The sequence below is a fragment of the Haemaphysalis longicornis genome, unplaced genomic scaffold (assembly GCF_048455015.1).
Source record: "Haemaphysalis longicornis isolate Haplotype H1 unplaced genomic scaffold, Haemaphysalis longicornis Haplotype H1 scaffold_11, whole genome shotgun sequence".
NCBI lineage: Eukaryota > Metazoa > Arthropoda > Arachnida > Ixodida > Ixodidae > Haemaphysalis > Haemaphysalis longicornis.
The window spans coordinates 111,371,608-111,398,402 of NW_027526214.1; the positions used below are offsets into that span (position 1 = coordinate 111,371,608).

Below are 26,795 nucleotides of genomic sequence, written 5' to 3' on the forward strand. Positions count from 1 at the left end.
CGTTCGAGTCACGCCCCGGGGGTTGAAAAGAAGGTCCCCTTCTCCCCGTGTAGTCAAAGTGGTGCTGGCTACCACCCTCAAGCGTCAGATACACTTCTAGTAAAATATAAATAGCCCAGAAAGTGAAGGAGAACACAGTAGCCCAGATAGCCGAATTGGTAAGGCATTCGAGATCTAATCGAAAGGCGTGGGTTCGGTCCCCTTTGTGGGCGCGTGTTTTTCATTCTGTCTTTCTTCCGTATATTTAAACAAAATGTTAACTTCATTACCCGAGGTAAAAAAATAGCCTAACTTCACCCCTATGCCTCCTTTGGCGTGTTAGACTGCCGACCTATCTTTCTGTATTTCCTCATCGAGCCCCTCATTTCCTTACTATATTATTCTGCGAAAGCCTAGCGAGGGTCTCGGTTATGGCAGCCTTGATGCATAGGTAGCATAAGAGGGCTTCTCGCCAGTTACCCGCTCATGACAGGCTGTAGACGTTCGAGTCACGCCCCGGGGGTTGAAAAGAAGGTCCCCTTCTCCCCGTGTAGTCAAAGTGGCGCTGGCTACCACCCTCAAGCGTCAGATACACTTCTAGTAAAATATAAATAGCCCAGAAAGTGAAGGAGAACACAGTCGCCCAGATAGCCGAAGTGGTAAGGCATTCGAGATCTAATCGAAAGGCGTGGTTTCGGTCCCCACTGTGGGCGCGTGTTTTTCTTTCTGTCTTTCTTCCGTATATTTAAACAAAATGTTAACTTCATTACCCGAGGTAAAAAAAAAGCCCAACTACACCCCTATGCCTCCTTTGGCGTTGTAGACTGCCGACCTATCTTTCTGTATTTCCTCATCGAGCCCCTCATTTCCTTACTATATTATTCTGCGAAAGCCTAGTGAAGGTTTCGGTTCTGGCAGCCTTGATGCCTAGGTAGCATAAGAGGGCTTCCCGCCAGTTACCCGCTCATGACAGGCTGTAGACGTTCGAGTATCGCCCCGGGGGTTGAAAAGAAGGTCCCCTTCTCCCCGTTTAGTCAAAGTGGCGCTGGCTACCACCCTCAAGCGTCAGATACTTTTCTAGTAAAATATAAATAGCCCAGAAAGTGAAGAACACAGTCGCCCAGATAGCCGAATTGGTAAGGCATTCGAGATCTAATCGAAAGGCGTGGGTTCGGTCCCCACTGTGGGCGCGTGTTTTTCTTTCTGTCTTTCTTCCGTATATTTAAACAAAATGTTAACTTCATTACCCGAGGTAAAAAAAGAGCCTAACTTCACCCCTATGCCTCCTTTAGCGTTGTAGACTGCCGACCTATCTTTCTGTATTTCCTCATCTAGCCCATCATTTCCTTACTATATTATTCTGCGAAAGCCTAGCGAGGGTCTCGGTTCTGGCAGCCTTGATGCCTAGGTAGCATAAGAAAGCCTCCGGCCAGTTACCCACTCATGACAGGCTGTAGACGTTCGAGTCACGCCCCGGGGGTTGAAAAGAAGGTCCCCTTCTCCCCGTGTAGTCAAAGTAGCGCTGGCTACCACCCTCAAGCATCAGATACATTTCTAGTGTAATATAAATAGCCCAGACAGCGAAGGAGAACACAGTCGCCCAGATATCGAATTGGTAAGGCATTCGAGATCTAATCGAAAGGCGTGGGTTCGGTCCCCACTCTGGGCGCGTGTTTTTCTTTCTTTCTTTCTTCCGTATATTTAAACAAAATGTTAACTTCATTACCGTAGTAAAAAAAAGACCCTAACTACACCCCTATGCCTCCTTTGGCATTGTAGACTGCCGACCTATCTTTCTGTATTTCCTCATCTAGCCCATCATTTCCTTACTATATTATTCTGTGAAAGCCTAGCGAGGGTCTCGGTTCTGGCAGCCTTGATGCCTAGGTAGCATAAGAAAGCCTCCGGCCAGTTACCCACTCATGACAGGCTGTAGACGTTCGAGTCACACCCCGGGGGTTGAAAAGAAGGTCCCCTTCTCCCCGTGTAGTCAAAGTAGCGCTGGCTACCACCCTCAAGCATCAGATGCATTTCTAGTGTAATATAAATACCCCAGACAGCGAAGGAGAACACAGTCACCCAGATATCGAATTGGTAAGGCATTCGAGATCTAATCGAAAGGCGTGGGTTCGGTCCCCACTCTGGGCGCGTGTTTTTCTTTCTTTCTTTCTTCCGTATATTTAAACAAAATGTTAACTTCATTACCGTAGTAAAAAAAAGAGCCTAACTACACCCCTATGCCTCCTTTGGCATTGTAGACTGATGACATATCTTTCTGTATTTCCTCATCGAGCCCCTCATTTCCTTACTATATTATTCTACGAAAGCCTTGCGAGGGTCTCGGTTCTGGCAGCCTTGATGCCTACGTAGTATAAGAGGGCTTCCCGACAGTTACCCGCTCATGACAGGCTGTAGACGTTCGAGTCACGGCCCGGGGGTTGAAAAGAAGGTCCCCTTCTCCCCGTGTAGTCAAATTGGCGCTGGCTACCATCCTCAAGCGTCAGATACACTTCTAGTAAAATATAAATAGCCCAGAAAGTGAAGGAGAACACAGTCGCCCAGATAGCCGAATTGTTAAGGCATTCGAGTTCTAATCGAAAGGCGTGGGTTCGGTCCCCACTCTGGGCGCGTTTTTTTTTCTTTCTTTCTTCTGTATATTTAAACAAAATGTTAACTTCATTAACCGTAGTAAAAAAAAGAGCCTAACTACATCCCTATGCCTCCTTTGGTATTGTAGACTGATGACCTATTTTTCTGTATTTCCTCCTCGAGCCCCTCATTTCCTTACTATATTATTCTCCGAAAGCCTAGCGAGGGTCTCGGATCTGGCAGCCTTGATGCCTAGGTAGCATAGGAGGGCTTCCTGCCAGTTACCCGCTCATGACCGGCTGTAGACGTTCGAGTCACGCCCCGGGGCTTGAAAAGAAGGTCCCCTTCTCCCCGTGTAGTCAAAGTGGCGCTGGCTACCACCCTCAAGCGTCAGATACATTTCTAGTAAAATATAAATAGCCCAGAAAGTGAAGGAGAACACAGTCACCCATATAGCCGAATTGGTAAGGCATTCGAGATCTAATCGGAAGGCGTGGGTTCGGTCCCCACTCTGGGCCCTTGTTTTTCTTTCTTTCTTCCGTATATTAAAACAAAATGGTAACTTCATTACCCGAAGTAAAAAAGAGCCTAACTACACCCCTAAGCCTCCTTTGGCGTTGTAGACTGCCGACCTATCTTTCTGTATTTCCTCATCGAGCCCCTCATTTCCTTACTATATTATTCTGCGAAAGCCTAGCGAGGGTCTCGGTTCTGGCAGCCTTGATGCCTACGTAGTATAAGAGGGCTTCCCGCCAGTCACCCGCTCATGTCCGGCTGTAGACGTTCGAGTCACGCCCCAGGGGTTGAAAAGAAGGTCTCCTTCTCCCTGTGTAGTCAAAGTGGCGCTGGCTACCACCCTCAAGCATCAGATACATTTCTAGTATAATATAAATAGCCCAGACAGCGAAGGAGAACATAGTCGCCCAGATAGCCGAATTGGTAAGGCATTCGAGATCTAATCGAAAGGCTTGGGTTCGGTCCCCACTCTGGGCGCGTGTTTTTATTTCTTTCTTCCGTATATTTAAACAAAATGTTAACTTCATTAACCGTAGTAAAAAAAAGAGCCTAACTACACCCCTATGCCTCCTTTGGCATTGTAGACTGATGACCTATCTTTCTGTATTTCCTCCTCGAGCCCCTCATTTCCTTACTATATTATTCTGCGAAAGCCTAGCGAGGGTTTAGGATCTGGCAGCCTTGATGCCTAGGTAGCATAGGAGGGCTTCCCGCCAGTTACCCGCTCATGACAGGCTGTAGATGTTCGAGTCACGCCCCGGGGCTTGAAAAGAAGGTCCCCTTCTCCCCGTGTAGTCAAAGTGGCGCTGGCTACCACCCTCAAGCGTCAGATACATTTCTAGTAAAATATAAATAGCCCAGAAAGTGAAGGAGAACACAGTCGCCCAGATAGCCGAATTGGTAAGGCATTCGAGATCTAATCGAAAGGCGTGGGTTCGGTGCCCACTGTGGGCGCGTGTTTTTCTTTCTGTCTTTCTTCCGTATATTTAAACAAAATGTTAACTTCATTACCCGAGGTAAAAAAAGAGCCTAACTTCACCCCTATGCCTCCTTTAGCGTTGTAGACTGCCGACCTATATTTCTGTATTTCCTCATCTAGCCCCTCATTTCCTTACTATATAATTCAGCGAAAGCCTAGCGAGGGTCTCGGTTCTGGCAGCCTTGATGCCTAGGTAGCATAAGAGGGCTTCTTGCCAGTTACCCGCTCATGACAGGCTGTAGACGTTCGAGTCACGCCCCGGTGGTTGAAAAGAAGGTCCCCTTCTCCCCGTGTAGTCAAAGTGGCGCTGGCTACCACCCTCAAGCGTTAGATACATTTCTAGTAAAATATAAATAGCCCAAACAGCGAAGGAGAACACAGTCACCCAGATAGCCGAATTGGTAAGGCATTCGAAATCTAATCGAAAGGCGTGGGCTCGGTCCCTACTCTGGGCGCGTGTTTTTCTTTCTTTCTTTCTTGCGTATATTTAAACAAAATGTTAACTTCATTACCCGAAGTAAAAAAAGAGCCTAACTACACCCCTATGCCTCCTTTGGCGTTGTAGACTGCCGACCTATCTTTCTGTATTTCCTCATCAAGCCCCTCTTTTCCTTACTATATTATTCTGCGAACACCTAGCGAGGGTCTCGGTTCTGGCAGCCTTGATGCCTAGGTAGCATAAGAGGGCTTCCCGCCAGTTACCCGCTCATGACAGGCTGTAGAAGTTCGAGTCACGGCCCGTGGGTTGAAAAGAAGGTCCCCTTCTCCCCGTGTAGTCAAAGTGGCGCTGGCTACCACCCTCAAGCGTCAGATACATTTCTAGTAAAATATAAATAGCCCAGACAGCGAAGGAGAACACAGTCACCCAGATAGCCGAATTGGTAAGGCATTCGAGATCTAATCGGAAGGTGTGGGTTCGGTCGCCACTGTGGGCGCGTGTTTTTCTTTTAGTCTTCCGTATGTTTAAATAAAATGTTAACTTCATTAACCGTAGTAAAAAAAAGAGCCTAACTACACCCCTATGCCTCCTTTGGCGTTGTAGACTGCCGACCTATCTTTCTGTATTTCCTCATCAAGCCCCTCTTTTCCTTACTATATTATTCTGCGAAAGCCTAGCGAGGGTTCGGTTCTGGCAGCCTTGATGCCTAGGTAGCATAAGAGGGCTTCCCGCCAGTTACCCGCTCGTGACAGGCTGTAGACGTTCGAGTCACGCCCCGGAAGTTGAAAAGAAGGTCCCCTTCTCCCCGTGTAGTCAAAGTGGCGCTGGCTACCACCCTCAAGCGTCAGATACATTTCTAGTAAAATATAAATAGCCCAGAAAGTGAAGGAGAACACAGTCGCCCAGATAGCCGAATTGGTAAGGCACTCGAGATCTAATCAAAAGGTGTGGGTTCGGTCCCCACTCTGGGCGCGTTTTTCTTTCTTTCTTTCTTCCGTATAATAAAACAAAATGGTAACTTAATTAACCGTAGTAAAAAAAGAACCTAACTACACCTCTATGCCTCTTTTGGCGTTGTAGACTGCCGACCTATCTTTCTGTATTTCCCCATCGAGCCCCTCATTTCCTTACTATATTATTCTGCGAAAGCCTAGCGAGGGTCTCGGTTCTGGCAGCCTTGATGCCTAGGCAGCATAGGAGGGCTTCCCGCCAGTTACCCGCTCATGACAGGAAGTAGACGTTCGAGTCACGCCTCGGGGCTTGAAAAGAAGGTCCCCTTCTCCCCGTGTAGTCAAAGTGGCGCTGGCTACCACCCTCTAGCGTCAGATACATTTCTAGTAAAATATAATAGCCCAGAAAGTGAAGGAGAACACAGTCACCCAGATAGCCGAATTGGTAAGGCATTCGAGATCTAATCGGAAGGCGTGGGTTCGGTCCCCACTCTGGGCCCTTGTTTTTCTTTCTTTCTTTCTTCCGTGTATTTAAACAAAACGTTAACTTCATTAACCGTAGTAAAAAAAGAGCCTAATTACACCTCTATGCCTCCTTTGGCATTGTAGACTGCCGACCTATCTTTCTGTATTTCCTCATCGAGCCCCTCATTTCCTTACTATATTATTCTGCGAAAGCCTAGCGAGGGTTCGGTTCTGGCAGCCTTGATGCATAGGTAGCATAAGAGGGCTTCTCGCCAGTTACCCGCTCATGACAGGCTGTAGACGTTCGAGTCACGCCCCGGGGGTTGAAAAGAAGGTCCCCTTCTCCCCGTGTAGTCAAAGTGGCGCTGGCTACCACCGTCAAGCGTCAGATACATTTCTAGTAAAATATAAATAGCCCAGAAAGTGAAGGAGAACACACTCGCCCAGATAGCCGATTTGGTAAGGCATTCGAGATCTATTCAGAAGGCGTGCGTTCGGGCCCCACTGTGGGCGCGTGTTTTTCTTTCTGTCTTTCTTCCGTATATTTAAACAAATTGTTAACTTCATTACCCGAGGTAAAAAAAAGAGCCCAACTTCACCCCTATGCCTCCTTTGGCGTTGTAGACTGCCGACCTATCTTTCTGTATTTCCTCCTCGAGCCCCTCATTTCCTTACTATATTATTCTGCGAAAGCCTAGTGAGGGTTTAGGATCTGGCAGCCTTGATGCCTAGGTAGCATAGGAGGGCTTCCCGCCAGTTACCCGCTCATGACAGGCTGTAGACGTTCGAGTCACGCCCCGGGGCTTGAAAAGAAGGTCCCCTTCTCCCCGTGTAGTCAAAGTGGCGCTGGCTACCACCCTCAAGCGTCAGATACATTTCTAGTAAAATATAAATAGCCCAGAAAGTGAAGGAGAACACAGTCGCCCAGATAGCCGAATTGGTAAGGCATTCGAGATCTAATCGAAAGGCGTGGGTTCGGTCCCCACTGTGGGCGCGTGTTTTTCTTTCTGTCTTTCTTCCGTATATTTAAACAAAATGTTAACTTCATTACCCGAGGTAAAAAAAAGAGCCTAACTTCACCCCTATGCCTCCTTTAGCGTTGTAGACTGCCGACCTATATTTCTGTATTTCCTCATCTAGCCCCTCATTTCCTTACTATATTATTCAGCGAAAGCCTAGCGAGGGTCTCGGTTCTGGCAGCCTTGATGCCTAGGTAGCATAAGAGGGCTTCTCGCCAGTTACCCGCTCATGACAGGCTGTAGACGTTCGAGTCACGCCCCGGTGGTTGAAAAGAAGGTCCCCTTCTCCCCGTGTAGTCAAAGTGGCGCTGGCTACCACCCTCAAGTGTTAGATACATTTCTAGTAAAATATAAATAGCCCAAACAGCGAAGGAGAACACAGTCACCCAGATAGCCGAATTGGTAAGGCATTCGAAATCTAATCGAAAGACGTGGGCTCGGTCCCTACTCTGGGCGCGTGTTTTTCTTTCTTTCTTTCTTCCATATATTTAAACAAAATGTTAACTTCATTACCCGAAGTAAAAAAAAAGAGCCCAACTTCACCCCTATGCCTCCTTTGGCGTTGTAGACTGCCGACCTATCTTTCTGTATTTCCTCCTCGAGCCCCTCATTTCCTTACTATATTATTCTGCGAAAGCCTAGTGAGGGTTTAGGATCTGGCAGCCTTGATGCCTAGGTAGCATAGGAGGGCTTCCCGCCAGTTACCCGCTCATGACAGGCTGTAGACGTTCGAGTCACGCCCCGGGGCTTGAAAAGAAGGTCCCCTTCTCCCCGTGTAGTCAAAGTGGCGCTGGCTACCACTCTCAAGCGTCAGATACATTTCTAGTAAAATATAAATAGCCCAGACAGCGAAGGAGAACACAATCGCCCAGATAGCCGAATTGGTAAGGCATTCGAGATCTAATCGGAAGGTGTGGGTTCGGTCGCCACTGTGGGCGCGTTTTTCTTTTAGTCTTCCGTATGTTTAAATAAAATGTTAACTTCATTAACCGTAGTAAAAAAAAGAGCCTAACTACACCCCTATGCCTCCTTTGGCGTTGTAGACTGCCGACCTATCTTTCTGTATTTCCTCATCAAGCCCCTCTTTTCCTTACTATATTATTCTGCGAAAGCCTAGCGAGGGTCTCGGTTCTGGCAGCCTTGATGCCTAGGTAGCATAAGAGGGCTTCCCGCCAGTTACCCGCTCATGACAGGCTGTAGAAGTTCGAGTCACGGTCCGGGGGTTGAAGGAAGGTCCCCTTCTCCCCGTGTAGTCAAAGTGGCGCTGGCTACCACCCTCAAGCGTCAGATACACTTCTAGTAAAATATAAATAGCCCAGAAAGTGAAGGAGAACACAGTTGCCCAGATAGCCGAATTGGTAAGGCATTCGAGATCTAATCGAAAGGCGTGGGTTCGGTGCCCACTGTGGGCGCGTGTTTTTCATTCTGTCTTTCTTCCGTATATTTAAACAAAATGTTAACTTCATTACCCGAGGTAAAAAAAATAGCCTAACTTCACCCCTATGCCTCCTTTGGCGTGTTAGACTGCCGACCTATCTTTCTGTATTTCCTCATCGAGCCCCTCATTTCCTTACTATATTATTCTGCGAAAGCCTAGCGAGGGTCTCGGTTATGGCAGCCTTGATGCATAGGTAGCATAAGAGGGCTTCTCGCCAGTTACCCGCTCATGACAGGCTGTAGACGTTCGAGTCACGCCCCGGGGGTTGAAAAGAAGGTCCCCTTCTCCCCGTGTAGTCAAAGTGGCGCTGGCTACCACCGTCAAGCGTCAGATACATTTCTAGTAAAATATAAATAGCCCAGAAAGTGAAGGAGAACACCGTCGCCCAGATAGCCGAATTGGTAAGGCATTCGAGATCTAATCGAAAGGCGTGGGTTCGGTCCCCACTGTGGGCGCGTGTTTTTCATTCTGTCTTTCTTCCGTATATTTAAACAAAATGTTAACTTCATTACCCGAGGTAAAAAAAATAGCCTAACTTCACCTCTATGCCTCCTTTGGCGTTGTAGACTGCCGACCTATCTTTCTGTATTTCCTCATCGAGCCCCTCATTTAATTACTATATTATTCTGCGAAAGCCTAGCGAGGGTCTCGGTTCTGGCAGCCTTGACGCCTACGTATTATAAGAGGGCTTCCCGCCAGTTACCCGCTCATGACAGGCTGTAGACGTTCGAGTCACGCTCCGGGGGTTGAAAAGAAGGCCCCTTCTCCCCGTGTAGTCAAAGTGGCACTGGCTACCACCCTCAAGCGTCAGATACACTTCTAGTAAAATATAAATTGCCCAGAAAATGAAGGAGAACACCGTCGCCCAGATAGCCGAATTGGTAAGGCATTCGAGATCTAATCGAAAGGCGTGGGTTCGGTCCCCACTGTGGGCGCGTGTTTTTCTTTCTGTCTTTCTTCCGTATATTTAAACAAAATGTTAACTTCATTACCCGAGGTAAAAAAAAGAGCCTAATTACACGTCTATGCGTCCTTTGGCGTTGTAGACTAACGACCTATCTTTCTGTATTTCCTCATCGAGCCCCTCATTTCCTTACTATATTATTCTGCGAAAGCCTAGCGAGGGCCTTGGTTCTGGCAGCCTTGACGCCTATGTAGTATAAGAGGGCTTCCCGCCAGTTACCCTCTCATGACAGGCTGTAGACGTTCGAGTCACGCCCCGGGGGTTAAAAAGAAGGTCCCCTTCTCCCCGTGTAGTCAAAGTGGCGCTGGCTACCACCCTCAAGCGTCAGATACACTTCTAGTAAAATATAAATAGCCCAGAAAGTGAAGGAGAACACAGTAGCCCAGATAGCCGATTTGGTAAGGCATTCTAGATCTAATCAGAAGGCGGGCGTTCGGGCCCCACTGTGGGCGCGTGTTTTTCTTTCTGTCTTTCTTCCGTATATTTAAACAAATTGTTAACTTCATTACCCGAGGTAAAAAAAAGAGCCCAACTTCACCCCTATGCCTCCTTTGGCGTTGTAGACTGCCGACCTATCTTTCTGTATTTCCTCATCGAGCCCCTCATTTCCTTACTATATTATTCTGCGAAAGCCTAGCGAGGGTCTCGGTTCTGGCAGCCTTGATGCCTACGTAGTATAAGAGGGCTTCCCGACAGTTACCCGCTCATGACAGGCTGTAGACGTTCGAGTCACGGCCCGGGGGTTGAAAAGAAGGTCCCCTTCTCCCCGTGTAGTCAAATTGGCGCTGGCTACCATCCTCAAGCGTCAGATACACTTGTAGTAAAATATAAATAGCCCAGAAAGTGAAGGAGAACACAGTCGCCCAGATAGCCGAATTGTTAAGGCATTCGAGTTCTAATCGAAAGGCGTGGGTTCGGTCCCCACTCTGGGCGCGTGTTTTTTTTTCTTTCTTTCTTCCGTATATTTAAACAAAATGTTAACTTCATTAACCGTAGTAAAAAAAAGAGCCTAACTACATCCCTATGCCTCCTTTGGTATTGTAGACTGATGACCTATCTTTCTGTATTTCCTCCTCGAGCTCCTCATTTCCTTACTATATTATTCTCCGAAAGCCTAGCGAGGGTCTCGGATCTGGCAGCCTTGATGCCTAGGTAGCATAGGAGGGCTTCCTGCCAGTTACCCGCTCATGACCGGCTGTAGACGTTCGAGTCACGCCCCGGGGCTTGAAAAGAAGGTCCCCTTCTCCCCGTGTAGTCAAAGTGGCGCTGGCTACCACCCTCAAGCGTCAGATACATTTCTAGTAAAATATAAATAGCCCAGAAAGTGAAGGAGAACACAGTCACCCATATAGCCGAATTGGTAAGGCATTCGAGATCTAATCGGAAGGCGTGGGTTCGGTCCCCTCTCTGGGCCCTTGTTTTTCTTTCTTTCTTTCTTCCGTATATTAAAACAAAATGGTAACTTCATTACCCAAAGTAAAAAAGAGACTAACTACACCCCTAAGCCTCCTTTGGCGTTGTAGACTGCCGACCTATCTTTCTGTATTTCCTCATCGAGCCCCTCATTTCCTTACTATATTATTCTGCGAAAGCCTAGCGAGGGTCTCGGTTCTGGCAGCCTTGATGCCTACGTAGTATAAGAGGGCTTCCCGCCAGTCACCCGCTCATGACAGGCTGTAGACGTTCGAGTCACGCCCCAGGGGTTGAAAAGAAGGTCTCCTTCTCCCTGTGTAGTCAAAGTGGCGCTGGCTACCACCCTCAAGCATCAGATACATTTCTAGTATAATATAAATAGCCCAGACTGCGAAGGAGAACATAGTCGCCCAGATAGCCGAATTGGTAAGGCATTCGAGATCTAATTGAAAGGCGTGGGTTCGGTCCCCACTCTGGGCGCGTGTTTTTCTTTCTTTCTTCCGTATATTTAAACAAAATGTTAACTTCATTAACCGTAGTAAAAAAAAGAGCCTAACTACACCCGTATGCCTCCTTTGGCATTGTAGACTGATGACCTATCTTTCTGTATTTCCTCGTCGAGCCCCTCATTTCCTTACTATATTATTCTGCGAAAGCCTAGCGAGGGTTTAGGATCTGGCAGCCTTGATGCCTAGGTAGCATAGGAGGGCTTCCCGCCAGTTACCCGCTCATGACAGGCTGTAGACGTTCGAGTCACGCCCCGGGGCTTGAAAAGAAGGTCCCCTTCTCCCCGTGTAGTCAAAGTGGCGCTGGCTACCACCCTCAAGCGTCAGATACATTTCTAGTAAAATATAAATAGCCCAGAAAGTGAAGGAGAACACAGTCGCCCAGATAGCCGAATTGGTAAGGCATTCGAGATCTAATCGAAAGGCGTGGGTTCGGTCCCCACTGTGGGCGCGTGTTTTTCTTTCTGTCTTTCTTCCGTATATTTAAACAAAATGTTAACTTCATTACATGAGGAAAAAAAGAGCCTAACTTCACCCCTATGCCTCCTTTAGTGTTGTAGACTGCCGACCTATATTTCTGTATTTCCTCATCTAGCCCCTCATTTCCTTACTATATAATTCAGCGAAAGCCTAGCGAGGGTCTCGGTTCTGGCAGCCTTGATGCCTAGGTAGCATAAGAGGGATTCTCGCCAGTTACCCGCTCATGACAGGCTGTAGACGTTCGAGTCACGCCCCGGTGGTTGAAAAGAAGTGCCCCTTCTCCCCGTGTAGTCAAAGTGGCGCTGGCTACCACCCTCAAGCGTTAGATACATTTCTAGTAAAATATAAATAGCCCAAACAGCGAAGGAGAACACAGTCACCCAGATAGCCGAATTGGTAAGGCATTCGAAATCTAATCGAAAGGCGTGAGCTCGGTCCCTACTCTGGGCGCGTGTTTTTCTTTCTTTCTTTCTTCCGTATATTTAAACAAAATGTTAACTTCACTACCCGAAGTAAAAAAAAGAGCCTAACTACACCCCTATGCCTCCTTTGGCATTGTAGACTGATGACCTATCTTTCTGTATTTCCTCGTCGAGCCCCTCATTTCATTACTATATTATTCAGCGAAAGCCTAGCGAGGGTCTCGGTTCTGGCAGCCTTGATGCCTAGGTAGCATAAGAGGGCTTCACGCCAGTTACCCGCCCATGACAGGCTGTAGACGTTCGAGTCACGCCCCTGGGGTTGAAAAGAAGGTCCCCTTCTCCCCGTGTAGTCAAAGTGGCGCTGGCTACCACCCTCAAGCGTCAGATACATTTCTAGTAAAATATAAATAGCCCAGACAGCGAAGGAGAACACAGTCGCCCAGATAGCCGAATTGGTAAGGCATTCGAGATCTAATCGGAAGGTGTGGGTTCGGGCGCCACTGTGGGCGCGTGTTTTTCTTTTAGTCTTCCGTATGTTTAAATAAAATGTTAACTTCATTAACCGTAGTAAAAAAAAGAGCCTAACTACACCCCTATGCCTCCTTTGGTGTTGTAGACTGCCGACCTATCTTTCTGTATTTCCTCATCGAGCCCCTCTTTTCCTTACTATATTATTCTGCGAAAGCCTAGCGAGGGTCTCGGTTCTGGCAGCCTTGATGCCTAGGTAGCATAAGAGGGCTTCCCGCCAGTTACCCGCTCATGACAGGCTGTAGAAGTTCGAGTCACGGCCCGGGGGTTGAAAAGAAGGTCCCCTTCTCCCCGTGTAGTCAAAGTGGCGCTGGCTACCACCCTCAAGCGTCAGATACATTTCTAGTAAAATATAAATAGCCCAGACAGCGAAGGAGAACACAGTCACCCAGATAGCCGAATTTAAGGCATTCGAGATCTAATCGAAAGGCGTGGGTTCGGTCCCCACTCTTGGCGCGTTTTTCTTTCTTTCTTTCTTCCGTATAATAAAACAAAATGGTAACTTCATTACCCGAAGTAAAAAAAAAGAGCCTAACTACACCCCTAAGCCTCCTTTGGCGTTGTACACTGCCGACCTATCTTTCTGTATTTCCTCATCGAGCCCCTCATTTCCTTACTATATTATTCTGCGAAAGCCTAGCGAGGGTCTCGGTTATGGCAGCCTTGATGCATAGGTAGCATAAGAGGGCTTCTCGCCAGTTACCCGCCCATGACAGGCTGTAGACGTTCGAGTCACGCCCCGGGGGTTGAAAAGAAGGTCCCCTTCTCCCCGTGTAGTCAAAGTGGCGCTGGCTACCACCCTCAAGCGTCAGATACATTTCTAGTAAAATATAAATAGCCCAGAAAGTGAAGGAGAACACCGTCGCCCAGATAGCCGAATTGGTAAGGCATTCGAGATCTAATCGAAAGGCGTGGGTTCGGTCCCCACTGTGGGCGCGTGTTTTTCATTCTGTCTTTCTTCCGTATATTTAAACAAAATGTTAACTTCATTACCCGAGGTAAAACAAAGAGCCTAATTACACGTCTATGCCTCCTTTGGCGTTGTAGACTGCCGACCTATCTTTCTGTATTTCCTCATCGAGCCCCTCATTTAATTACTATATTATTCTGCGAAAGCCTAGCGAGGGTCTCGGTTCTGGCAGCCTTGACGCCTACGTATTATAAGAGGGCTTCCCGCCAGTTACCCGCTCATGACAGGCTGTAGACGTTCGAGTCACGCCCCGGGGGTTGAAAAGAAGGTCCCCTTCTCCCCGTGTAGTCAAAGTGGCACTGGCTACCACCCTCAAGCGTCAGATACACTTCTAGTAAAATATAAATTGCCCAGAAAATGAAGGAGAACACCGTCGCCCAGATAGCCGAATTGGTAAGGCATTCGAGATCTAATCGAAAGGCGTGGGTTCGGTCCCCACTGTGGGCGCGTGTTTTTCTTTCTGTCTTTCTTCCGTATATTTAAACAAAATGTTAACTTCATTACCCGAGGTAAAAAAAAGAGCCTAATTACACGTCTATGCGTCCTTTGGCGTGTTAGACTGCCGACCTATCTTTCTGTATTTCCTCATCGAGCCCCTCATTTCCTTACTATATTATTCTGCGAAAGCCTAGCGAGGGCCTTGGTTCTGGCAGCCTTGATGCCTAGGCAGCATAGAAGGGCTTCCCGCCAGTTACCCGCTCATGACAGGCTGTAGACGTTCGAGTCACGCCCCGGGGCTTGAAAAGAAGGTCCCCTTCTCCCCGTGTAGTCAAAGTGGCGCTGGCTACCACCCTCTAGCGTGAGATACATTTCTAGTAAAATATAAATAGCCCAGAAAGTGAAGGAGAACACAGTCACCCAGATAGCCGAATTGGTAAGGCATTCGAGATCTAATCGGAAGGCGTGGGTTCGGTCCCCACTCTGGGCCCTTGTTTTTCTTTCTTTCTTTCTTCCGTGTATTTAAACAAAACATTAACTTCATTAACCGTAGTAAAAAAAGAGCCTAATTACACCTCTATGCCTCCTTTGGCGTTGTAGACTGCCGACCTATCTTTCTGTATTTCCTCATCGAGCCCCTCATTTCCTTACTATATTATTCTGCGAAAGCTTAGCGAGGGTCTTGGTTCTGGCAGCCTTGACGCCTACGTATTATAAGAGGGCTTCCCGCCAGTTACCCGCTCATGACAGGCTGTAGACGTTCGAGTCACGCCCCGGGGGTTGAAAAGAAGGTCCCCTTCTCCCCGTGTAGTCAAAGTGGCGCTGGCTACCACCCTCAAGCGTCAGATACACTTCTAGTAAAATATAAATTGTCCAGAAAGTGAAGGAGAACACCGTCGCCCAGATAGCCGAATTGGTAAGGCATTCGAGATCTAATCGAAAGGCGTGGGTTCGGTCCCCACTGTGGGCGCGTGTTTTTCTTTCTGTCTTTCTTCCGTATATTTAAACAAAATGTTAACTTCATTACCCGAGGTAAAAAAAGAGCCTAATTACACGTCTATGCCTCCTTTGGCGTTGTAGACTAACGAACTATCTTTCTGTATTTCCTCATCGAGCCCCTCATTTCCTTACTATATTATTCTGCGAAAGCCTAGCGAGGGCCTTGGTTCTGGCAGCCTTGACGCCTATGTAGTATAAGAGGGCTTCCCGCCAGTTACCCTCTCATGACAGGCTGTAGACGTTCGAGTCACGCCCCGGGGGTTGAAAAGAAGGTCCCCTTCTCCCCGTGTAGTCAAAGTGGTGCTGGCTACCACCCTCAAGCGTCAGATACACTTCTAGTAAAATATAAATAGCCCAGAAAGTGAAGGAGAACACAGTAGCCCAGATAGCCGAATTGGTAAGGCATTCGAGATCTAATCGAAAGGCGTGGGTTCGGTCCCCACTGTGGGCGCGTGTTTTTCATTCTGTCTTTCTTCCGTATATTTAAACAAAATGTTAACTTCATTACCCGAGGTAAAAAAATAGCCTAACTTCACCCCTATGCCTCCTTTGGCGTGTTAGACTGCCGACCTATCTTTCTGTATTTCCTCATCGAGCCCCTCATTTCCTTACTATATTATTCTGCGAAAGCCTAGCGAGGGTCTCGGTTATGGCAGCCTTGATGCATAGGTAGCATAAGAGGGCTTCTCGCCAGTTACCCGCTCATGACAGGCTGTAGACGTTCGAGTCACGCCCCGGGGGTTGAAAAGAAGGTCCCCTTCTCCCCGTGTAGTCAAAGTGGCGCTGGCTACCACCCTCAAGCGTCAGATACACTTCTAGTAAAATATAAATTGCCCAGAAAGTGAAGGAGAACATAGTCGCCCAGATAGCCGAATTGGTAAGGCATTCGAGATCTAATCGAAAGGCGTGGGTTCGGTCCCCACTCTGGGCGCGTGTTTTTATTTCTTTCTTCCGTATATTTAAACAAAATGTTAACTTCATTAACCGTAGTAAAAAAAAGAGCCTACCTACACCCCTATGCCTCCTTTGGCATTGTAGACTGATGACCTATCTTTCTGTATTTCCTCCTCGAGCCCCTCATTTCCTTACTATATTATTCTGCGAAAGCCTAGCGAGGGTCTCGGTTCTGGCAGCCTTGACGCCTACGTATTATAAGAGGGCTTCCCGCCAGTTACCCGCTCATGACAGGCTGTAGACGTTCGAGTCACGCCCCGGGGGTTGAAAAGAAGGTCCCCTTCTCCCCGTGTAGTCAAAGTGGCGCTGGCTACCACCCTCAAGCGTCAGATACACTTCTAGTAAAATATAAATTGCCCAGAAAGTGAAGGAGACCACCGTCGCCCAGATAGCCGAATTGGTAAGGCATTCGAGATCTAATCGAAAGGCGTGAGTTCGGTCCCCACTGTGGGCGCGTGTTTTTCTTTGTCTTTCTTCCGTATATTTAAACAAAATGTTAACCTCATTACCCGAGGTAAAAAAAAGAGCCTAATTACACGTCTATGCCTCCTTTGGCGTTGTAGACTAACGACCTATCTTTCTGTATTTGCTCATCGAGCCCCTCATTTCCTTACTATATTATTCTGCGAAAGCCTAGCGAGGGCCTTGGTTCTGGCAGCCTTGACGCCTATGTAGTATAAGAGGGCTTCCCGCCAGTTACCCTCTCATGACAGGCTGTAGACGTTCGAGTCACGCCCCGGGGGTTGAAAAGAAGGTCCCCTTCTCCCCGTGTAGTCAAAGTGGCGCTGGCTACCACCCTCAAGCGTCAGATACTCTTCTAGTAAAATATAAATAGCCCACAAAGTGAAGGAGAACACAGTCGCCCAGATAGCCGAAGTAGTAAGGCATTCGAGATCTAATCGAAAGGCGTGGGTTCGGTCCCCACTGTGGGCGCGTGTTTTTCTTTCTGTCTTTCTTCCGTATATTTAAACAAAATGTTAACTTCATTACCCGAGGTAAAAAAAGAGCCCAACTACACCCCTATGCCTCCTTTGGCGTTGTAGACTGCCGACCTATCTTTCTGTATTTCCTCATCGAGCCCCTCATTTCCTTACTATATTATTCTGCGAAAGCCTAGTGAAGGTTTCGGTTCTGGCAGCCTTGATGCCTAGGTAGCATAAGAGGGCTTCCCGCCAGTTACCCGCTCATGACAGGCTGTAGACGTTCGAGTATCGCCCCGGGGGTTGAAAAGAAGGTCCCCTTCTCCCCGTTTAGTCAAAGTGGCGCTGGCTACCACCCTCAAGCGTCAGATACTTTTCTAGTAAAATATAAAAAGCCCAGAAAGTGAAGAACACAGTCGCCCAGATAGCCGAATTGGTAAGGCATTCGAGATCTAATCGAAAGGCGTGGGTTCGGTCCCCACTGTGGGCGCGTGTTTTTCTTTCTGTCTTTCTTCCGTATATTTAAACAAAATGTTAACTTCATTACCCGAGGTAAAAAAAGAGCCTAACTTCACCCCTATGCCTCCTTTAGCGTTGTAGACTGCCGACCTATCTTTCTGTATTTCCTCATCTAGCCCATCATTTCCTTACTATATTATTCTGCGAAAGCCTAGCGAGGGTCTCGGTTCTGGCAGCCTTGATGCCTAGGTAGCATAAGAAAGCCTCCGGCCAGTTACCCACTCATGACAGGCTGTAGACGTTCGAGTCACGCCCCGGGGGTTGAAAAGAAGGTCCCCTTCTCCCCGTGTAGTCAAAGTAGCGCTGGCTACCACCCTCAAGCATCAGATACATTTCTAGTGTAATATAAATAGCCCAGACAGCGAAGGAGAACACAGTCGCCCAGATATCGAATTGGTAAGGCATTCGAGATCTAATCGAAAGGCGTGGGTTCGGTCCCCACTCTGGGCGCGTGTTTTTCTTTCTTTCTTTCTTCCGTATATTTAAACAAAATGTTAACTTCATTACCGTAGTAAAAAAAAGAGCCTAACTACACCCCTATGCCTCCTTTGGCATTGTAGACTGCCGACCTATCTTTCTGTATTTCCTCATCTAGCCCATCATTTCCTTACTATATTATTCTGTGAAAGCCTAGCGAGGGTCTCGGTTCTGGCAGCCTTGATGCCTAGGTAGCATAAGAAAGCCTCCGGCCAGTTACCCACTCATGACAGGCTGTAGACGTTCGAGTCACACCCCGGGGGTTGAAAAGAAGGTCCCCTTCTCCCCGTGTAGTCAAAGTAGCGCTGGCTACCACCCTCAAGCATCAGATGCATTTCTAGTGTAATATAAATAGCCCAGACAGCGAAGGAGAACACAGTCGCCCAGATATCGAATTGGTAAGGCATTCGAGATCTAATCGAAAGGCGTGGGTTCGGTCCCCACTCTGGGCGCGTGTTTTTCTTTCTTTCTTTCTTCCGTATATTTAAACAAAATGTTAACTTCATTACCGTAGTAAAAAAAAGAGCCTAACTACACCCCTATGCCTCCTTTGGCATTGTAGACTGATGACATATCTTTCTGTATTTCCTCATCGAGCCCCTCATTTCCTTACTATATTATTCTACGAAAGCCTTGCGAGGGTCTCGGTTCTGGCAGCCTTGATGCCTACGTAGTATAAGAGGGCTTCCCGACAGTTACCCGCTCATGACAGGCTGTAGACGTTCGAGTCACGGCCCGGGGGTTGAAAAGAAGGTCCCCTTCTCCCCGTGTAGTCAAATTGGCGCTGGCTACCATCCTCAAGCGTCAGATACACTTCTAGTAAAATATAAATAGCCCAGAAAGTGAAGGAGAACACAGTCGCCCAGATAGCCGAATTGTTAAGGCATTCGAGTTCTAATCGAAAGGCGTGGGTTCGGTCCCCACTCTGGGCGCGTGTTTTTTTTTCTTTCTTTCTTCCGTATATTTAAACAAAATGTTAACTTCATTAACCGTAGTAAAAAAAAGAGCCTAACTACATCCCTATGCCTCCTTTGGTATTGTAGACTGATGACCTATCTTTCTGTATTTCCTCCTCGAGCCCCTCATTTCCTTACTATATTATTCTCCGAAAGCCTAGCGAGGGTCTCGGATCTGGCAGCCTTGATGCCTAGGTAGCATAGGAGGGCTTCCTGCCAGTTACCCGCTCATGACCGGCTGTACACGTTCGAGTCACGCCCCGGGGCTTGAAAAGAAGGTCCCCTTCTCCCCGTGTAGTCAAAGTGGCGCTGGCTACCACCCTCAAGCGTCAGATACATTTCTAGTAAAATATAAATAGCCCAGAAAGTGAAGGAGAACACAGTCACCCATATAGCCGAATTGGTAAGGCATTCGAGATCTAATCGGAAGGCGTGGGTTCGGTCCCCACTCTGGGCCCTTGTTTTTCTTGCTTTCTTCCGTATATTAAAACAAAATGGTAACTTCATTACCCGAAGTAAAAAAGAGCCTAACTACACCCCTAAGCCTCCTTTGGCGTTGTAGACTGCCGACCTATCTTTCTGTATTTCCTCATCGAGCCCCTCATTTCCTTACTATATTATTTTGCGAAAGCCTAGCGAGGGTCTCGGTTCTGGCAGCCTTGATGCCTACGTAGTATAAGAGGGCTTCCCGCCAGTCACCCGCTCATGACCGGCTGTAGACGTTCGAGTCACGCCCCAGGGGTTGAAAAGAAGGTCTCCTTCTCCCTGTGTAGTCAAAGTGGCGCTGGCTACCACCCTCAAGCATCATGTACATTTCTAGTATAATATAAATAGCCCAGACAGCGAAGGAGAACATAGTCGCCCAGATAGCCGAATTGGTAAGGCATTCGAGATCTAATCGAAAGGCGTGGGTTCGGTCCCCACTCTGGGCGCGTGTTTTTATTTCTTTCTTCCGTATATTTAAACAAAATGTTAACTTCATTAACCGTAGTAAAAAAAAGAGCCTAACTACACCCCTATGCCTCCTTTGGCATTGTAGACTGATGACCTATCTTTCTGTATTTCCTCCTCGAGCCCCTCATTTCCTTACTATATTATTCTGCGAAAGCCTAGCGAGGGTTTAGGATCTGGCAGCCTTGATGCCTAGGTAGCATAGGAGGGCTTCCCGCCAGTTACCCGCTCATGACAGGCTGTAGACGTTCGAGTCACGCCCCGGGGCTTGAAAAGAAGGTCCCCTTCTCCCCGTGTAGTCAAAGTGGCGCTGGCTACCACCCTCAAGCGTCAGATACATTTCTAGTAAAATATAAATAGCCCAGAAAGTGAAGGAGAACACAGTCGCCCAGATAGCCGAATTGGTAAGGCATTCGAGATCTAATCGAAAGGCGTGGGTTCGGTGCCCACTGTGGGCGCGTGTTTTTCTTTCTGTCTTTCTTCCGTATATTTAAACAAAATGTTAACTTCATTACCCGAGGTAAAAAAAGAGCCTAACTTCACCCCTATGCCTCCTTTAGCGTTGTAGACTGCCGACCTATATTTCTGTTTTTCCTCATCTAGCCCCTCATTTCCTTACTATATTATTCAGCGAAAGCCTAGCGAGGGTCTCGGTTCAGGCAGCCTTGATGCCTAGGTAGCATAAGAGGGCTTCTTGCCAGTTACCCGCTCATGACAGGCTGTAGACGTTCGAGTCACGCCCCGGTGGTTGAAAAGAAGGTCCCCTTCTCCCCGTGTAGTCAAAGTGGCGCTGGCTACCACCCTCAAGCGTTAGATACATTTCTAGTAAAATATAAATAGCCCAAACAGCGAAGGAGAACACAGTCACCCAGATAGCCGAATTGGTAAGGCATTCGAAATCTAATCGAAAGGCGTGGGCTCGGTCCCTACTCTGGGCGCGTGTTTTTCTTTCTTTCTTCCGTATATTTAAACAAAATGTTAACTTCATTACCCGAAGTAAAAAAAAGAGCCTAACTACACCCCTATGCCTCCTTTGGCGTTGTAGACTGCCGACCTATCTTTCTGTATTTCCTCATCAAGCCCCTCTTTTCCTTACTATATTATTCTGCGAACACCTAGCGAGGGTCTCGGTTCTGGCAGCCTTGATGCCTAGGTAGCATAAGAGGGCTTCCCGCCAGTTACCCGCTCATGACAGGCTGTAGAAGTTCGAGTCACGGCCCGTGGGTTGAAAAGAAGGTCCCCTTCTCCCCGTGTAGTCAAAGTGGCGCTGGCTACCACCCTCAAGCGTCAGATACATTTCTAGTAAAATATAAATAGCCCAGACAGCGAAGGAGAACACAGTCACCCAGATAGCCGAATTGGTAAGGCATTCGAGATCTAATCGGAAGGTGTGGGTTCGGTCGCCACTGTGGGCGCGTGTTTTTCTTTTAGTCTTCCGTATGTTTAAATAAAATGTTAACTTCATTAACCGTAGTAAAAAAAAGAGCCTAACTACACCCCTATGCCTCCTTTGGCGTTGTAGACTGCCGACGTATCTTTCTGTATTTCCTCATCAAGCCCCTCTTTTCCTTACTATATTATTCTGCGAAAGCCTAGGGAGGGTCTCGGTTCTGGCAGCCTTGATGCCTAGGTAGCATAAGAGGGCTTCCCGCCAGTTACCCGCTCATGACAGGCTGTAGAAGTTCGAGTCACGCCCCGGGGCTTGAAAAGAAGGTCCCCTTCTCCCCGTGTAGTCAAAGTGGCGCTGGCTACCACCCTCAAGCGTCAGATACATTTCTAGTAAAATATAAATAGCCCAGACAGCGAAGGAGAACACAGTCACCCAGATAGCCGAATTGGTAAGGCATTCGAGATCTAATCGAAAGGCGTGGGTTCGGTCCCCACTGTGGGCGCGTGTTTTTCTTTCTGTCTTTCTTCCGTATATTTAAACAAAATGTTAACTTCATTACCCGAGGTAAAAAAAGAGCCTAATTACACGTCTATGCCTCCTTTGGCGTTGTAGACTAACGAACTATCTTTCTGTATTTCCTCATCGAGCCCCTCATTTCCTTACTATATTATTCTGCGAAAGCCTAGCGAGGGCCTTGGTTCTGGCAGCCTTGACGCCTATGTAGTATAAGAGGGCTTCCCGCCAGTTACCCTCTCATGACAGGCTGTAGACGTTCGAGTCACGCCCCGGGGGTTGAAAAGAAGGTCCCCTTCTCCCCGTGTAGTCAAAGTGGTGCTGGCTACCACCCTCAAGCGTCAGATACACTTCTAGTAAAATATAAATAGCCCAGAAAGTGAAGGAGAACACAGTAGCCCAGATAGCCGAATTGGTAAGGCATTCGAGATCTAATCGAAAGGCGTGGGTTCGGTCCCCACTGTGGGCGCGTGTTTTTCATTCTGTCTTTCTTCCGTATATTTAAACAAAATGTTAACTTCATTACCCGAGGTAAAAAAATAGCCTAACTTCACCCCTATGCCTCCTTTGGCGTGTTAGACTGCCGACCTATCTTTCTGTATTTCCTCATCGAGCCCCTCATTTCCTTACTATATTATTCTGCGAAAGCCTAGCGAGGGTCTCGGTTCTGGCAGCCTTGATGCCTACGTAGTATAAGAGGGCTTCCCGCCAGTCACCCGCTCATGACCGGCTGTAGACGTTCGAGTCACGCCCCAGGGGTTGAAAAGAAGGTCTCCTTCTCCCTGTGTAGTCAAAGTGGCGCTGGCTACCACCCTCAAGCATCATGTACATTTCTAGTATAATATAAATAGCCCAGACAGCGAAGGAGAACATAGTCGCCCAGATAGCCGAATTGGTAAGGCATTCGAGATCTAATCGAAAGGCGTGGGTTCGGTCCCCACTCTGGGCGCGTGTTTTTATTTCTTTCTTCCGTATATTTAAACAAAATGTTAACTTCATTAACCGTAGTAAAAAAAAGAGCCTAACTACACCCCTATGCCTCCTTTGGCATTGTAGACTGATGACCTATCTTTCTGTATTTCCTCCTCGAGCCCCTCATTTCCTTACTATATTATTCTGCGAAAGCCTAGCGAGGGTTTAGGATCTGGCAGCCTTGATGCCTAGGTAGCATAGGAGGGCTTCCCGCCAGTTACCCGCTCATGACAGGCTGTAGACGTTCGAGTCACGCCCCGGGGCTTGAAAAGAAGGTCCCCTTCTCCCCGTGTAGTCAAAGTGGCGCTGGCTACCACCCTCAAGCGTCAGATACATTTCTAGTAAAATATAAATAGCCCAGAAAGTGAAGGAGAACACAGTCGCCCAGATAGCCGAATTGGTAAGGCATTCGAGATCTAATCGAAAGGCGTGGGTTCGGTGCCCACTGTGGGCGCGTGTTTTTCTTTCTGTCTTTCTTCCGTATATTTAAACAAAATGTTAACTTCATTACCCGAGGTAAAAAAAGAGCCTAACTTCACCCCTATGCCTCCTTTAGCGTTGTAGACTGCCGACCTATATTTCTGTATTTCCTCATCTAGCCCCTCATTTCCTTACTATATTATTCAGCGAAAGCCTAGCGAGGGTCTCGGTTCAGGCAGCCTTGATGCCTAGGTAGCATAAGAGGGCTTCTTGCCAGTTACCCGCTCATGACAGGCTGTAGACGTTCGAGTCACGCCCCGGTGGTTGAAAAGAAGGTCCCCTTCTCCCCGTGTAGTCAAAGTGGCGCTGGCTACCACCCTCAAGCGTTAGATACATTTCTAGTAAAATATAAATAGCCCAAACAGCGAAGGAGAACACAGTCACCCAGATAGCCGAATTGGTAAGGCATTCGAAATCTAAACGAAAGGCGTGGGCTCGGTCCCTACTCTGGGCGCGTGTTTTTCTTTCTTTCTTCCGTATATTTAAACAAAATGTTAACTTCATTACCCGAAGTAAAAAAAAGAGCCTAACTACACCCCTATGCCTCCTTTGGCGTTGTAGACTGCCGACCTATCTTTCTGTATTTCCTCATCAAGCCCCTCTTTTCCTTACTATATTATTCTGCGAACACCTAGCGAGGGTCTCGGTTCTGGCAGCCTTGATGCCTAGGTAGCATAAGAGGGCTTCCCGCCAGTTACCCGCTCATGACAGGCTGTAGAAGTTCGAGTCACGGCCCGTGGGTTGAAAAGAAGGTCCCCTTCTCCCCGTGTAGTCAAAGTGGCGCTGGCTACCACCCTCAAGCGTCAGATACATTTCTAGTAAAATATAAATAGCCCAGACAGCGAAGGAGAACACAGTCACCCAGATAGCCGAATTGGTAAGGCATTCGAGATCTAATCGGAAGGTGTGGGTTCGGTCGCCACTGTGGGCGCGTGTTTTTCTTTTAGTCTTCCGTATGTTTAAATAAAATGTTAACTTCATTAACCGTAGTAAAAAAAAGAGCCTAACTACACCCCTATGCCTCCTTTGGCGTTGTAGACTGCCGACCTATCTTTCTGTATTTCCTCATCAAGCCCCTCTTTTCCTTACTATATTATTCTGCGAAAGCCTAGGGAGGGTCTCGGTTCTGGCAGCCTTGATGCCTAGGTAGCATAAGAGGGCTTCCCGCCAGTTACCCGCTCATGACAGGCTGTAGAAGTTCGAGTCACGGCCCGGGGGTTGAAAAGAAGGTCCCCTTCTCCCCGTGTAGTCAAAGTGGCGCTGGCTACCACCCTCAAGCGTCAGATACATTTCTAGTAAAATATAAATAGCCCAGACAGCGAAGGAGAACACAGTCACCCAGATAGCCGAATTGGTAAGGCATTCGAGATCTAATCGAAAGGCGTGGGTTCGGTCCCCACTGTGGGCGCGTGTTTTTCTTTCTGTCTTTCTTCCGTATATTTAAACAAAATGTTAACTTCATTACCCGAGGTAAAAAAAGAGCCTAATTACACGTCTATGCCTCCTTTGGCGTTGTAGACTAACGAACTATCTTTCTGTATTTCCTCATCGAGCCCCTCATTTCCTTACTATATTATTCTGCGAAAGCCTAGCGAGGGCCTTGGTTCTGGCAGCCTTGACGCCTATGTAGTATAAGAGGGCTTCCCGCCAGTTACCCTCTCATGACAGGCTGTAGACGTTCGAGTCACGCCCCGGGGGTTGAAAAGAAGGTCCCCTTCTCCCCGTGTAGTCAAAGTGGTGCTGGCTACCACCCTCAAGCGTCAGATACACTTCTAGTAAAATATAAATAGCCCAGAAAGTGAAGGAGAACACAGTAGCCCAGATAGCCGAATTGGTAAGGCATTCGAGATCTAATCGAAAGGCGTGGGTTCGGTCCCCACTGTGGGCGCGTGTTTTTCATTCTGTCTTTCTTCCGTATATTTAAACAAAATGTTAACTTCATTACCCGAGGTAAAAAAATAGCCTAACTTCACCCCTATGCCTCCTTTGGCGTGTTAGACTGCCGACCTATCTTTCTGTATTTCCTCATCGAGCCCCTCATTTCCTTACTATATTATTCTGCGAAAGCCTAGCGAGGGTCTCGGTTATGGCAGCCTTGATGCATAGGTAGCATAAGAGGGCTTCTCGCCAGTTACCCGCTCATGACAGGCTGTAGACGTTCGAGTCACGCCCCGGGGGTTGAAAAGAAGGTCCCCTTCTCCCCGTGTAGTCAAAGTGGCGCTGGCTACCACCGTCAAGCGTCAGATACATTTCTAGTAAAATATAAATAGCCCAGAAAGTGGAGGACAACACAGTCGCCCAGATAGCCGATTTGGTAAGGCATTCGAGATCTAATCAGAAGGCGTGCGTTCGGGCCCCACTGTGGGCGCGTGTTTTTCTTTCTGTCTTTCTTCCGTATATTTAAACAAAATGTTAACTTCATTACCCGAAGTAAAAAAAAGAGCCTAACTACACCCCTATGCCTCCTTTGGCGTTGTAGACTGCCGACCTATCTTTCTGTATTTCCTCATCGAGCCCCTCATTTCCTTACTATATTATTCTGCGAAAGCCTAGCGAGGGTCTCGGTTATGGCAGCCTTGATGCATAGGTAGCATAAGAGGGCTTCTCGCCAGTTACCCGCTCATGACAGGCTGTAGACGTTCGAGTCACGCCCCGGGGGTTGAAAAGAAGGTCCCCTTCTCCCTGTGTAGTCAAAGTGGCGCTGGATACCACCCTCAAGCATCATGTACATTTCTAGTATAATATAAATAGCCCAGACAGCGAAGGAGAACATAGTCGCCCAGATAGCCGAATTGGTAAGGCATTCGAGATCTAATCGAAAGGCGTGGGTTCGGTCCCCACTCTGGGCGCGTGTTTTTATTTCTTTCTTCCGTATATTTAAACAAAATGTTAACTTCATTAACCGTAGTAAAAAAAAGAGCCTAACTACACCCCTATGCCTCCTTTGGCATTGTAGACTGATGACCTATCTTTCTGTATTTCCTCCTCGAGCCCCTCATTTCCTTACTATATTATTCTGCGAAAGCCTAGCGAGGGTTTAGGATCTGGCAGCCTTGATGCCTAGGTAGCATAGGAGGGCTTCCCGCCAGTTACCCGCTCATGACAGGCTGTAGACGTTCGAGTCACGCCCCGGGGCTTGAAAAGAAGGTCCCCTTCTCCCCGTGTAGTCAAAGTGGCGCTGGCTACCACCCTCAAGCGTCAGATACATTTCTAGTAAAATATAAATAGCCCAGAAAGTGAAGGAGAACACAGTCGCCCAGATAGCCGAATTGGTAAGGCATTCGAGATCTAATCGAAAGGCGTGGGTTCGGTGCCCACTGTGGGCGCGTGTTTTTCTTTCTGTCTTTCTTCCGTATATTTAAACAAAATGTTAACTTCATTACCCGAGGTAAAAAAAGAGCCTAACTTCACCCCTATGCCTCCTTTAGCGTTGTAGACTGCCGACCTATATTTCTGTATTTCCTCATCTAGCCCCTCATTTCCTTACTATATTATTCAGCGAAAGCCTAGCGAGGGTCTCGGTTCAGGCAGCCTTGATGCCTAGGTAGCATAAGAGGGCTTCTTGCCAG

At 47.7% G+C, this 26,795-nt stretch overlaps 3 non-coding genes across 3 annotated transcripts; all 3 read left to right on the forward strand.

The window, feature by feature from the left end:
* The first annotated feature begins 2,535 nt into the window (after positions 1 to 2,535).
* Positions 2,536 to 2,607, forward strand: Trnar-ucu (transfer RNA arginine (anticodon UCU)). Its single transcript has one exon. It is a non-coding gene; the product is annotated as a tRNA-Arg (tRNA).
* A 7,592-nt stretch (positions 2,608 to 10,199) lies between these two features.
* On the forward strand, positions 10,200 to 10,271 carry Trnar-ucu (transfer RNA arginine (anticodon UCU)). The gene has a single exon. It is a non-coding gene; the product is annotated as a tRNA-Arg (tRNA).
* Positions 10,272 to 18,824: 8,553 nt separating this feature from the next.
* Trnar-ucu (transfer RNA arginine (anticodon UCU)) lies at positions 18,825 to 18,896 on the forward strand. The gene has a single exon. It is a non-coding gene; the product is annotated as a tRNA-Arg (tRNA).
* Positions 18,897 to 26,795: the final 7,899 nt, after the last annotated feature.